Raw genomic sequence first — 13,980 nt, 5'->3', positions numbered from 1 at the left:
TCTTTGTATATTTTCGATATAAATCCTTTATCAGATATCTGTTTTGCAAAGATGTTTCCTAATTTTTTGACTCTCCATTCTCTAATCTCAGAAATATTTAATTTTAATGAAATTCACCTTTTTAAAAATTTTTATGGATTGAAGATTCAGTGTTGGATGTAAAAAGTCACTGCCAAATAAAAGGTCACCTATGCTATCATCCCAGCTGCTTCAGAGGGTAAGGCAAGAGGATCACATAAGCTCCTGAGCTCGAAGCTGCAGTGAGCCATGATGGTGCCAACCACACTCCAGCCTGGGTGACAGAGTGAGATCTAGACTAAAAAAAAAATGTAGATCTTCCCCTATGTTATCTCATAGGAATTTTACAGTTTGGGGTTTAAATTTTGGCCTGTGATACATTTAAATTAATTTTTGTGAAATGTACAAAGTCTGTGTTTATATTAGATTTTTTGGTATGTGAATGTCCAGTTGTTCCAGCATAAATTCTTGAAAAGACTTTTTATCCATTGAATTTTCCTTGCTACTTTGTCAAAGATCTGTTGACTGTGGTTGTGTGCATCTATTTATAAACTCATTACTCTGTTTTCTTGACCTGTCTATACATTCACCAACACCAGTCTGTCTACAGATTACTGTAGCTTTACAGTAAGTCTTGAAGTTGGGTGATATACATTCTCTGACTTCACTATTTTCCTTCAACATTGTGTTACCTATTATAGGTCTTTTACCTTTTCATGTACATTTTAGTATCAATCTAATGATATTCACAAAATAACGTGAGAATTTTGATTGGGAGATTGGATTGAATTTATAGATAAAATTGGGAAGAATAGACATCTTAACAATATTGAGTTTTTCTATACACAAACATGGAATGTTCTCAATTTATTGCATCTTTTTTGACTTTTTTTTATGAGTTTCATGATTTTCCTTATATAGAACTTGTTCACATTCTGTTAGTATTTCTTTTCTCGGGGCTAATATAATTGGTATTGGTTTTAATTTCGAATTCTAATTGTTCATTACTAGCATAAAGAAAAGCAGTTGACTTTCATATATTATACATGTTTCTTGAATTTTTGCTATAATTGTTTAGTTCCAGAATTTTTTTTCTATTGTTGATTCTTTGAGATTTTCTGCATAGACAATCATATCTGTGAACCAAGAGAATTTTATTTAGCCCTTTTTAATCTGTATACCTTTTCTTTTCTTGTCTTGTCTGTTGGCATTAGCTCGGTCTTCTGTATGACTTGAATAGAAGTACTGACTGAAGATACCCTTGCCTTGTTTCTGATCTTAGCATCTTAGCAGAAAAGCATTTATTCTCACCATTAATTATAATATTAGTTGTAGGGGTTTTTTTTACAGATGTTCTTTATGAAGTTGAGGGTATTCCTCTTCATCTTAATTTGCTGAGAATTTTTAAATAATGAATGGATGTTGAATTTTGTCAGATTATTTCTCTGCACCTATTGAGATAATCAGTATGAACATATGGCTCATTTTCTTTAGCCTGTTGATATGATGGATTGCATTAAATGATTTTCAAATGTTGAGTCAAACTTGTGAAACAGTGTATTTCCCCGACCCCTTCAGGGGTAGGAACTGAAGAGCATGAGTGCTTGCAGGGGTCAACTCCATTCACTTGCTGCTCTAGCCCTCACAGGAAGGGGAGTGGAGGTGGGTAGGTGTAGGAGCCAGGGCAAGTGCTTTTGGGCACCTGCAAGAGTCAACTCTGTACTAACTCTGTGGCACCAACTAGGGAAGGGTGCCCATGACCCCTGAAACCGCAGAGAGAGTGTCACAGTGCCCTTTTAGCTTTGCCATCCATAGACGGCTTAAGCATTAACAGCTCAGTGGAGGGTCAGTGTGACAGCCTTTTGTACCCACACTCAAGGCACCTGAATTCTTGTCCGATGTCCAGGAGGAATGAGGTTGCACAAAGAAATTGAAGATGGTAAATGTGGGGGATTTTCTTGTTGAACATGGCTGTCAATGGGAAAGGGAGCTGAAAAGCGGTCAGAGTGGGAAGGTAATCTTCCCCTGGAGTCTGGCTGTCCCCAACTGACTCTTCTCCAAAGTTATGCCATCAAGCTGCTTCTCTCTAATGCCCCTCTGAAGTCAAGCTTCTTCTCTTTGATGTCCAGCCATAGTCTCTGATGCCCAACTGCATCTCCTGTGTCCGATGGCTGAGCTCTGCGGTTTTTATAGGAACAGAATGGAGGGCGGGGTCACAGGTGGTTTGCGAAAAGGCAACATTCGAGCTGGAAAACAGGGATGTAAGTTCTCACTTTGGGCCATGGTTCCAGGCTTTCTGGCTTGAGGGTGGGGCCTTCACTGGAGATCCACACTCTTCTGCCCAGAATTTCCCTGCCTCCTGTCCCTATCACTTGTATACTCAGAATAGATCCTCGCCCCTCCTGGCGGCCATTGTGTTTTGGACACTGAGACGGAGCTGGCAGCCACTGCAGACCAAAGTCAGGAAAGGGCAGGCCGGGTGAACAGACGGATTTGCCAACTAGACGGCCAACCAGCAACAACAAACTAAGTTCGCATACTACCGCTTACGCATCTAACCAACTGCGCATCTACCTAACCCGAGCCCCTCCACCGTCAATTCAGGTTCGGCCAGTCCCTGGCCCGCCTGTCGGAGCCGTGGTGGCAGCCCCGGGAGGAACCCTGGCGTCTGTTCCCTTCGATTCTCGGGATTCGAAGATGGCTGCACAGTCAGCGCCGAAAGTTGTGCTAAAAAGCACCACCAAGATGTCTCTAAATGAGCGCTTTACTAGTATGCTGAAGAACAAACAGCCGACGCCAGTGAATATTCGGGCTTCGATGCAGCAACAGCAGCAGCTAGCCAGTGCCAGAAACAGAAGACTGGCCCAGCAGATGGAGAATAGACCCTCTGTCCAGGCGGCATTAAAACTTAAGCAGAAGAGCTTAAAGCAGCACCTGGGTAAGAGTAACACCCAAGCACGGTTAGGCCGACCCATAGGGGCCCTGGCCAGGGGAGCAGTCGGAGGACGAGGCCTACCCACAATCCAGAGAGGCTTGCCCAGAGGAGAACTACGTGGGGACGTGCCACCAGAACCCTGCTTTGGGGCGTAATGCCGCCCCGAGGTCAAAACCTGCTCCGAGGTGGAGGAGACGTAGCTCCCCGAATGGGCTTCAGAAGAGGTGGTGTTCGAGGTCGTGGAGGTCCTGGGAGAGGGGGCCTAGGACGTGGAGCTATGGGGGGCCTGGGGGGCTAGGTTGTGGCGGAATCGGTGGTAGAGGTCGGGGTATGATAGGTCAGGGAAGAGGGGGCTTTGGAGGCCGAGGCCGAGGGAGAGGTGCCCTCGCTCGCCCTGTATTGACCAAGTAGCAGCTGAACAACCAATTGGATGCATACACGTTGAAAACGGAAGGACACCTGGATGCTGAGTTGGATGCCTACATGGCACAGACAGATCCCAAAACCAATGATTGAAGCCTGCCCACCCTCCCGTGAGAGACTCTTGTTAGTCGACACATCTGTAAATAACCTTGAGATAACAGATGAGAAGAAATCTGATTGATGCTGGATGGACCTATCACAACAGGCTATGGACTTACTTGCCACCAGCTTGTGCATTTAGTGTGTTCCTTTTACTTTTTGATACTGTATTGTATGAAGCCCTTTTGTCCTTTGATTTGTTTTTTTGTTTTTGTTTTTTTCGGGGGTGGAGTATTTTTCCCTCCTTTACCCAGACTTCTCTTTGATGCATTAGCCTTGTGGCTAGAACACCCTCTTCCTACCTCTGCCTTCCCTCACTTGTCAAATGCTCTGACATGCTAACATTTCTTTTGTTGATCTCTGTTGCCCCCACAGAAAGGCCCCAGAAAAAAAAAAAACAGTGTTCCTCCCTGATGCTTAGATTTCTGAGGTAGGGTTCTGTTACATCCTCTTCAATCGCCTCTTTAAAATGTTAAAATGCATTCTTCCACATTGATAATTTAGTAAATTGAGAACATTGACATCCCTACAGGGCAGCATAAGAGGTTGCTTACATGTGGTAGCAGCTCTGATCTGATCAAAGTTGCTGCCATGTACGTTGACACTACCTATAACCAGCGTGCTGGGTTGAATTGTACTAGATTTCTACCCTTCTATGAGATTTACACACTTTCTCTTGGCTTTGTATCATGTCCAGAAGAGTACTATAGGGTTGATTTATACCTACAATATAGAGGAAGAAGCCATTTGATTTGGCAGGTGTGTCAGAATGAAGAATGATGGCAGATGAAGTGCTGGAAGGGGTCAGAAAATATCCATGCTAAAACGTAATTATCCTCATGTTTACCCCAAACCAATCTCGGACTTTTGCTTTATTTCACCCTTATTTCCCTTGAAAGTTTAATTAAGTTAAACCAATTGTCAACTGTTCCAGTTTCAGTGGAATCTGTATTTCTGGTTCATTATAACAAATTGTTTGCTCAAATCCAAAAAAAAAAAAAAAAGAATAAATCCCCCTTAGTCATGGTGTGCAATTCTTTTCACAGTGTTGGATTCAGTTTGTTAATTTTTTTTCCAGCTTTATTGAAGCGTAATAGACAAATACAAATTTACGTATACACAAGGTACATAGTGATTTGGTATATGCCCACATTGTAAAATAATTACCATAGTCAAGATAATTAACATAACCATCATTTCATATAGTTACCATTGTGTGTGTGAGCTGTTGCCTAAATTTTTGTGTGTTTTTTAGTTTTTAGACCTCTTAAAATTTTATTTTTAATTTATAATAACAATTGTCTATACGTGGGGAATACAATGTGATGTTGTGATAAATGTTTCCATTGTGAAATGAATAAGTCAAGTTTTTAATTAAAAAGTCCATCAAGGCAATAGAGTAGTGCAGGAGAGGAGAGAGGCTGAGCTTAACTCTACAGCCTGGGCAGGTGGGAATTTAGAGCTATGAAGCAGCGTGGGAGTCAGGGGATAAAAAGTTACAAGAGGAAGGAAACATTAGGGTGAGGGGGATTCTGGTTAAGTCGTTCTAGTAGGATTCTTGCTGAAGCCAGATGGGGGTGATCAGACCTCACCTGGGGACAGTGGAAGATGCAGACCCTGATCTCATATGGAGTATGATCAGATATCCAGCATGGGGGTGGTGCTTGTTAAAATGACTTAGCAAGGATTTTTGTTAAAACTGGATTTTTCAAGGACATACATAGGTGGGCCTAGGAGAGTTCAGGGTGCTAAGTAAGGCTTCAGCAAGCAATCTTTGCCAATACCAACAAACAAACCCCAAACCCAAGAGGCTTAAAACTTAAAGTTTGTTTATGATTTTGGTTATTCTGCACTCTGCAATCATCAGCATAGAGTATTAAGCCAGGGATAGCTAAGGGCTTTATGACTTGTTTCTAAATTGTGACCATCAGCTCCCTCCAAATCTCTAACAAATCTGATAAATTCATGAATCAAAGCTAATTCATGAATCAAAGCTATTCAAAGCTAAAAGGGTACAGTAAAATGTACAAATTTGATAGAAAAAGCAGATTTTGATTTAAATTAGAAAAGAAACTTCTAAAAAATTAAATATGGTTTCAGTTTTACCCAAGGAAACGGCACAGGTTACTGCTGCATGGAAAGTGCCAGGCACATGATCCAAAGCTACTGAGACAGCAACCAGGTCATTTCATTTACTTTAAAATATGTATAATCTGGGAGCGCGGAAGATGCTTTCAGATTAAAATAAAAGGGCTTGGCTTGTTCCAGTGAAAATAATAGAGACTTTATTGAAATAAATATTTTACCTGAATGACTTGGACAATTTGCAAAATTTTCATTTGAGGGTGATTAAGTTGTTTGCTCTTCTGACCAACTCTCTTTATGTAATGTCAACTGTAAGATCAATTATTTGCACTCTTATTGCAAGTACTGGAATGTAAAATGCTTCCTCTTCGTTACATTTTTATTGCAAATATTGGAATGTAAAATGCTTCCTCTTGGTTGTATAATGGGGGATAGAGAGGCTTTCATTCTGCTATTTAAGTGAAGCTTGATTCATTTACCTTTGTTTTCAGCCTTCATGATTCAATTATAATTACAATCACGTATGATTCTGAATATTCACACAATGCAGTTTTTAATTGCTCACTTTATTGGCTGTTGTCAGATCATCACTGAGTGCATGTGGCAGAGTTTCTCAACCTCAGCACTGGTGACATTTTAGGCTGGATAATTCTGTGTTGTGGGGGCCTGTCCTGTGCATTACAGGATGTTTAGTAGCATCTCTGGTCTCTCCCCATGAGATGACAGTAGTACCCACCCAGCCCCATTTATGACAACGAAAACATCTCCAGATATTGCAAAATGTCCTCTGAAGGACAAAATCATACCTTGAGAATCATGGGTTCAACGTTATCATTGAGAAACTGACAAAGTCTTAATCAGTTTATTAAAAGTACACAGTTATTTGCTAATATTGAGAAAGAGTGTTCTCCCACTATATATTGTCTGTTTAGTAACAATAAATATTCTAACCCTCTTTATAAAATATTTACCAAGGGTGCTGCATGAAATAACATTAGATATTTTAAAAACTAAAATGGAATGCTTATTTGACTTAGTCTGTGCTCCATGAGCTTAAGGTAAAACAGGGTTTCTAGCCATGCAAGTGACTGAACCAGAGCAGAGGAAGGGGAGTGGGCTCAGAGGGAGAGCAGAAATGCCATGGCCACAGACGAGAGCGAGGAGAGGAATCTGCTTCCTACCCGGTTCCCCTCTCAGCCTCCTGTCTCTACATCCTCCACTCACACTAACTGATTCAATCACATCACTCTCCTGTCATTTGACGGTGTCCCTCCTGGCCTCTGCCTTGTAGACACCTTCCTACATTGTCTCAAATCAGTTTCTGAACTGAGTGCAGAATTCTGCCTGCCACATGCTCTCCAACTCTGGTGTTAGATTCTCTCACATAAGCCATGTCTAATTTGTTCTGTGTCTGGAACATGACCTTATGGCTTCAGAATTTGAACAATTAATTACCATGATGACAAAAATGAATAAGCCCCACTGAGAATGGGTTGTTTGTATGCACAGTGACCATAGGAAACCGATATGTAATAACAATTGACTTAAGCATTCCATATAAACATAAAACTTCCAATCATTTAAAAATATTTATATAGATGATAAATTTAATATACAGTATCAGCTGCCCCTGGTATTGACCCTTTCTGACCCTGTCACCTCACACAGTTTTCTTCTGATACAACACCTGTCCACTCATTGCACAGACCGTGTCATTGCCCTAATTGTGAGCGTCTGCTGTTTCAGCACAGGATGGGCCCTAGGGCCCTGCTGAATTCATGGTGTCCAACATTAGAGAGATTAATCAATGTATTTTTCCATTTGTGTTTTTCACCTGGCCTGGAAATGAGTGTTTCAGCTTAGACGCCAGGCCAAAGTTCAGACAAATGCCCCAGAACTGGAATGAGGGGAAGGAATTCCACTGCAGGGAGCAAAACATCCAAGAGGTATCTCTAACCTACAATCATAGCATGTTTGTTCATCTCTAGGCACAGTGAAAAACGATATTTACCTGCTTTATGCATCCGTCGGTACCCTAGATCTAGACACCACACAATGCACACTGCAGAGTGTCTCTGTGTAGGGCGAGGCAATTAGGCCTTTGCACTGAGGTTATGCTCTCTCTCTCAGGCGAAGCTCTGCCTAATCCTCAGGCAGCCCTAGGCTACGTCAAAGGTGAATGTGTCTGTGATACCTCCTGTGCTTTTTCTTCTCATGCTCCTGCCCTTTTCTGCCTCTGTGTGCCAAATGCAGAATCTCTTATGCTTTTTAAAAATAAAATCTGGTTTCTGCAGGGATGGGGACCTTGCTATTGTTAGTTTTCCCCCAATCTATACATTTGCCAATGATCTAGAGATGTAATGGAAACATTTTTATGCTGGTCCAAGTGAAGAGCAGTTTTGTGACCAGTAACTACTTGGTTTCAAAAAAGATTTCATTTCTATGCAGAAGGTTATGATGTTGCATGTTTTTATTTCCTTTTCATTGGCTTATTTCTAGTTCTAGCAAAGGTGAGGAGAATATCTTTTCTGGATTTGAAACCTCCTTTCACTTTAGGGTCACTTATGCCCTATCCTTCCCCCAAATGCATTGTGAAAGATTAGAGCCGGAATTTTTAATCTATCTTACTCACTTTTACAAAACTTCTTTCTAGAATATTGTGTGCCTGGGGACATAAGAGATACTGAATGCATATATGTTAAAAGAATGAATGGATGACCCAAATATTATCTGAAACTTCACTGGGTGCTTTGAGTTTTTACAATAAAGTTCTTATTCACTCTTCCCAGTCAGGGTAGGCAGTTTCTGTCTTCAGTGTATGGCTGGAGTTAGCTAGAAAATGGGCAGGTGCTATCAATCTGGGTACAATTTAACTTAGGTTAACCCGGATTACCTACTGCATGGTTTTTGAAGGTTCATTGCAAATAATGCAGTTATCCAAGGCAAAACACTAAATATTTCTAGGCCCATTTCATTCCTTAAATATTTTTGCCTTTCAGTAATGAATATTCATTTCTGGGATTAGATTTAAATACAGGTCTGAATTCAAATTTCTTATTTTGATTAAAGTTACTTAATTTTTTGTTTTGTTTTGTTTTTTGTTTTTTTTTGAGACGGAGTTTTGCTCTTGTTGTCCAGGCTGGGGTACAATGGCACAATCTCAGCTCACCGCAACCTACACCTCTGTTCAAGCAATTCTCCTGTCTCAGCCTCCCAAGTAGCTGGGATTACAGGCATGCGCCACCATGCCTGGCTAATTTTGTATTTTTAGTAGAGATGGGTTTTCTCCATGGTCGTCAGGCTGGTCTCAAACTTCCAACCTCAGGTGATCTACCCGCCTCGCCCTCCCATAGTGCTGGGATTACAGGTGTGAGCCACCATACCTGGCCAAAATCAATTAATTTTTTAAGTGTGCTTTATGAAATTTCACTCATAGGAGATAAAAATATATGCAAAATTTTTAAAATATCAATTTGTAAGAAAAGTTTACTATACATTTCTGGGTATAAATTTATATTTCTCCCAAATCTCTTGCTTTTGGCTTGAATGTATTTTCTTTTCTTTACCAGCACAAATATTAGTACTCTCATTGAAGAAATAGTGAGTGTGTTAGTCCATTCTCACATTGGTATCAAGAAATACCTGAGACTGTATAATTTATTTATTATTTATTTATTTATTTGAGATGGAGTTTCGCTCTGTTTTCCATCCTGGAGTGCCATGGCATGATCTCGGCTCACTGCAACGTCTGCCTCTCCAGTTGCTGGGATTATAGGTGTGCACCTCCATGCTTAGCTAATTCTTGTGTTTTTAGTAGAGATGGAGTTTCACTATGTTGGCCAGGCTGGTCTTGGACTTCTGACCTCAAGTGATCCACCTACCTCTGCCTCCAAAAGTGTTGGGATTATAGATGTGAGCCACTGTACCCTACCGAGACTGAGTAATTTATAAAGAAAAGAGGTTTACTTGGCTCACAGTTCTGTGCAGGCTGTACGGGAAGCATGATGCTGGCATCTGCTATCAGTTTCTGCAGAGACCTCAGGAAATTTACAATCATGGCAGAAGGCAAAGCGGTTCAGGTGTCTCACATGGCAGGAGCAGGACCAAGGTGTGGGGAGGTGCCACACACTTTTAAACAATCAGATCTCCTGAGAACTTACTATCACTGGAAGAGCACCAAGGGCATGGTTCTAAACCATTCATGCGAAGCCACCCCTATGATCCAATCACCTCCCACCAGGCCCCACCTCCAATATTGGGGATTACAATTTGACATGAGATTTGGACAGAAGCACAGTTTCAAACCACATCAGTGAGCATTATCATAAACGAAAGTGCCTTCTTCAAATTCAGATCTAACACCTTAAAACTGTAAGTATACCCCCCAATTTTTATTTCCAGCCCAAGGATTCACAGCAGTTTATCACTATAATTGTTAAAATACAAAAATAAAAACAAAATGAAAGGCCTCCCATGTCTCAAACACCTGTACCTTGTTTACAGTCATGTAGAACCCGACAATGGAGACACCTTAGGAGTCCATAACGTTTTGAATAAAATAGCTAAAAACAATGACTATAGTCAAGCAATTATTTTTCAAAATATTTTACTTTGCTATGTTAATCTGTCCAAATTATGGTTATCAATTTAAATGTCATTATCTCTTTAGAAAATCTAAATCAACACAGAGGAAGAATTTGGTGGATAGGATTATAATCCCCCAGGACTTTGGAAAGGCCGTGGAGACTACCCATGAGGTCTGAGTAACACATGTCTTTACTAGCAGATGCCTCCATATATACTTGTGTGAATTTGCATGTACACATGTGAGTTTTTTATGTGTGTGCATTTTAGGAGTTAAATTTTATGTTTGTTTTGAGCTTCAATATATTGTCATCTAAACCCCAGTAATTTCTACTTTTCTATGTATTTTTTTGAGAACTCAAGTGAAAATAGTTTCTTTGGTTTAAAATTGGAATCTTTTACCAGCTAAAGTTCAGTTTCTTTAGGTTTAGGCTAATGTCTTTCATGTCCTATAACCTGTGAACATTTGCCACTATGTTGACTGATCTATTCCACAGGTAAACAAAAATTTCTGATCTTTACAATTGTCAATCGAAAAATATGGAAATAATTTATTGTTCCTGTGTTAAATAATACTACAAACATGCTTCCCTGTCATAACGTTCAACAGTTTTTGAGCTAAACATACTTTATCCCTCTCTGTGCTAAGCACACTTTCTTATTCTTGCTGAACAATATGGAGAAAGAACAAGTCAAAACAACAACTGCTTGTTGCAGAGAATAACTGCTCCTGGGGAAAAAAAAGGCTGAACCAACTCAGCAACTTACGTATTAAGACGAAGAGCTTATTTATTAAGGCTTGCTGTAAGACTTAGCCAGCTCCTACAGCCTGCAGCTGTTACACCATAAACTCTGATTACCCAACTTGTTCTGTTCCTTGTAGGACCCTGGCCACCCAGCTGACCCCAGCTGAGTCTCTGAAACCCTATAAACACTCTGCCGAATTTTTCTAGTTTGAGACATGCTATTTCACTAAGACTTTGTGCAGACTGTATGCTCTCTTATTCTCATTGGGAGTAAGAGAGCCGGGCATGGAATTAGCTGGGCGTGGTGGTACACACCTGTAATCCCAGCTACTCGGGAGGCAGAGGCTGGAGAATCACTTGAACCCGGGAGGTGGAGGTTGCAGTGAGCTGAGATCTCACCACTGCACTCCAGGCTGGGCGACAGACTGAGACCGTCTCCATACATACATACATACATACATACATACATACCCACTTTCAGGTATGTCTTGACAGCAATGTGAGAATGGACTAATACACTCACTATTTCTTCAATAAGAGTACTTGTAAGTCTAGTAAATGTAGCTTTGTCTGACTAACAAGCTCTAGGGAGTTAACAATTGCTGCTTCTAAGGAGGTCAAAGGATATATAAGAAATGACGAGCTTTGAAGTCAGAACTGCATTTAAATTTGATCTTAGAATATTCTCTTTCTATGCTTCAGAAAAATATTAAAGTCAGAACTGCATTTAAATTTGATCTTAGAATATTCTCTTTCTATGCTTCAAAAAAATATTAAAGTCAGAACTGCATTTAAATTTGAGCTTAGAATTTCTCTTGCATTTATGCTTTTTCAGAAAACATGTGAAGTGTGGCTATGTATGTGTACTTAGCAGTGGCCTTGAGAATATCACACGCAATATTATACGTAGGCTACCATAGAATCTGCAATTCATGTGACACCCGAATCTCTCCTGTAGCTCTTCTACCTCTTTAAGACATTTGAGAATTTGCTTTTTCCACTGAAAATTGGAAATAACAACATAGCTGAAGGCAGTCCTTGCTCTATTGGGTCATTTGTTGGAATTGTGCATATCCTGCATCTTTGGGGAAGGGAGGCCTTTAAGCATCAAATGAGGCTGTCTGTGAGTCAGAAAAAGAGTGAAGAAAAATTGAGCTTAGCTCTTGGCAGCACTGCCTGAGGTGTTTGGATGGTATAAGTTTGTTTTTTAAAGGCCACAATACTTTTAGTATTTTCTTTGCTTGTGGTTAGTCATAGTCTTCCTCTTCATGCTTCTCCCAGAATCGCTACAATGCCATGCTTCCCCGACCCTTTCCTAAAGACTCTAAAGTCTGGATTTATTTTTTCTGACCCAAGAGGCACAACCAAAAGATGTTTAAGCATCCCCAACCCAGCCAATGAGTGAGGCCTGTTTCCTCCAAAACACATTCTCCTTTCTTACCTGCCCTTGTCAGATTCCTTGTCCGCCTGACCTCTTATATGGACCTGATCTTTTCTCCTCAATATCCTTTCTTATCCTATGCCCACTGTCTATTTCAGTTTCTATTTCAGCCACTCCTTAGTTTCTTGGTAAACAAAGTGAATAAATGCCTTGAAGTCCTGCCACTTAATGACTCCTTTGGAAATCCAACTCAGCATTAATTTGCAGCTCTTAAATTGTACTCTCTTTGCATACTGATTTATCCTCTGGCATTCAGCAAATTCAGGGCTCTTTGAGTCCTGTGTACCTCATTTTCACATGCTCAGGTCAGGTTGGAGATGGCTTTTGTGAGGTCTTGAGTGGGAGGTGTGAGAGTTGATCCTGTATACATGCATTTTGACTCTCCTTTGGTGTTTGAACTCGTTACTCAACATGTCTTTGAGACAGTATGTTTACAATGCCCACCACATTGATCTGAGAATTTGAAGGGCCCTCTGTTTTGGCTGTCAGGAGGGACCAAGAACCTTACCAATTACACCTGTGAGAGGCACAGCAAGTCCATGGCAGCGATGGAAGGAACTATATCAGCATTTGTTCTTCAGTTGGAGACGTTGCTGGAACTCTACAAATTCCCACAGGTGAGACAGGATGGAGTGGGTCAGAGATAACACTGAATGTCCTTTGCTGTTATTACAAGACATCTGAGCCACCTTTTGCTCTGTTGACAAAAGGTGGCTCAGACAGTCTTTGATGTTTCTAATGGTGACAGAAAGTCCTTGAACTGTCAGTGTTTATTTGGGGTAAGAAGGAGGCAGAATGAGATGGGCAGCAGTGAGGCATCCCCGGCTGGCACCGCCAGGCTGTCTCTGGGAACTCTATATCTGAACAATTACTTTCCAGTTAATTTTTCCCAAAAGGAAAATGATATATTTAAAAAATTTTAATAAGTAAATCTTCGCCTTTCCAAAAGAGAATGTGTTATCTTCAACTTTGAAACGATGAAATAATCGTTGCTTTATTCTTTACTATCGTGATTTTATATCTAACTGCTATATCTGTGAAAAATTCTTGACCATCCTGACTCTCTCCAGAGTTGTGCCCTTGACTAATAGTCAAAATTAGACTTTTTACAGCCCTAGAAACTTGGAGATTAGCTTATAAAAAGATTTGGTAAACCAAGATTCTGGGGAGAGTTGGGGAGGCTGGCAGAGAAGTAACCCTGTTTACAATTTTATTACCCTAGATAATATTAACCAGTTTTATATGTTTCTTAGAAATTTTATTTTAGCTTGCCTTTTTCACCACTGGCTATATGAAACCTTGCTCTTCAAATGTTCTACAGATCAGGACTTTTGTCTTCCAGATGGTTTTCTCACGAATGAGTTAAATACAATTTTAACTCTTATTAAGAAAAACTCTGAGCATTTTGCCTTTACAAACATTTATCAATTTCTCTAGTAATTTACTTGCTAGCTGTGAATTTCTTCTAGGAGTAGAAAGTGATGTGCCTGATACATTGTGTTTGATTGTGCTCTTCTCCCTCAAATCACTTCTCAATACAAATGGATAGAGTTTTTCCTTTTCTTCTAAGATTAGTTATGCCCATTTGATGTTATACCCTTTGCCGAGTGATGAAGGACAGTTTCCATCTCTGTATCAGGTGGTCCCAA

At 40.4% G+C, this 13,980-nt stretch overlaps 1 pseudogene; it reads left to right on the top strand.

Annotated features, from left to right (window-relative positions):
• Positions 1 to 2,649: 2,649 nt before the first annotated feature.
• On the top strand, positions 2,650 to 3,469 carry LOC100894825 (chromatin target of PRMT1 protein pseudogene; annotated as a pseudogene).
• Positions 3,470 to 13,980: the final 10,511 nt, after the last annotated feature.

Source organism: Callithrix jacchus, chromosome 1 (genome assembly GCF_049354715.1).
Source record: "Callithrix jacchus isolate 240 chromosome 1, calJac240_pri, whole genome shotgun sequence".
In the NCBI taxonomy this organism is placed as follows: Eukaryota; Metazoa; Chordata; class Mammalia; order Primates; family Cebidae; genus Callithrix; species Callithrix jacchus.
The sequence above is the reverse complement of the archived record's forward strand: the minus strand, read 5'-3'. Positions and strand labels throughout refer to the sequence as shown.